Source organism: Terrapene carolina, unplaced genomic scaffold (genome assembly GCF_002925995.2).
Source record: "Terrapene carolina triunguis isolate 2854851 unplaced genomic scaffold, T_m_triunguis-2.0 Scaffold423, whole genome shotgun sequence".
NCBI lineage: Eukaryota > Metazoa > Chordata > Testudines > Emydidae > Terrapene > Terrapene triunguis.
Window position 1 is genome coordinate 653,921 of NW_020664774.1, and position 658 is coordinate 654,578.

Here is a 658-nt window from a genome sequence, read left to right on the forward strand (position 1 = left end):
CCCCCCAAGTAATAACCTTGTGACCCCCCCGAGGGGTCACAACCCCCAGTTTGAGAAGCCCTGCACGAGACCCCTCCCCTCCCCTCCCCTCCCCTCCGCGGCTGGGGAGAGAACCCAGGAGTCCTGGCTCCCAGGCCCTGCTGCTCTAACCACCAGTCCCCACGCCCCTGGCAGAGCTGGGGAGAGAACCCAGGAGTCCGGCCCCCCGGCGGAGGCGGAGCTCGAACCCGCGCCCAGCTGTTCCGCGCCGCGGGGCGAAGGACCATAGAGCGTGTTCCTTGCTGGCGCCGGGAGCAGGCGGGAGCGGGAAGTAGCGTAACAGGGTGGGTGGGTTGGGGACAGGATACGTAAAGGGACCTTCCTCCGCTCGCCAGCCAGTCACCCTGAGCCCCGGCCCGGCGCCTGCCCACCCCGGGGGGAGCCCGGATGCGAGCCCGGGCCATGGGGGCCGCTGTGCGCACGGGCAGCCGGGGGGCGTAGCGCTCCCCCTCCCCGGGCAGCGCCGGCCGGAGCGGTGAGTGGGGCCGGGGGGGGAGCAGCGGGAACAATAGAGGGGGAGCGGGGGGGCGGTTCAGAGGGAGACGCAGCTCAGCCGCTCTAGCCCTCCCAGCGCAAGAGAGAGAACCCAGGCGTCCGGGCTCCCCCCTTAATCCACTAG

General features: G+C 71.9%; 1 protein-coding gene across 1 annotated transcript in view; it reads left to right on the plus strand.

Annotated features, from left to right (window-relative positions):
* The first annotated feature begins 375 nt into the window (after nt 1-375).
* ZNF629 (zinc finger protein 629) overlaps nt 376-658 on the plus strand; it is a 6,707-nt gene continuing 6,424 nt past the window's right edge. Inside the window, exon 1 of the mRNA XM_024212307.2 lies at nt 376-514. The gene's annotated coding sequence lies outside the window, so the exon portion shown is untranslated. The remainder of the gene's footprint in view (nt 515-658) is intronic.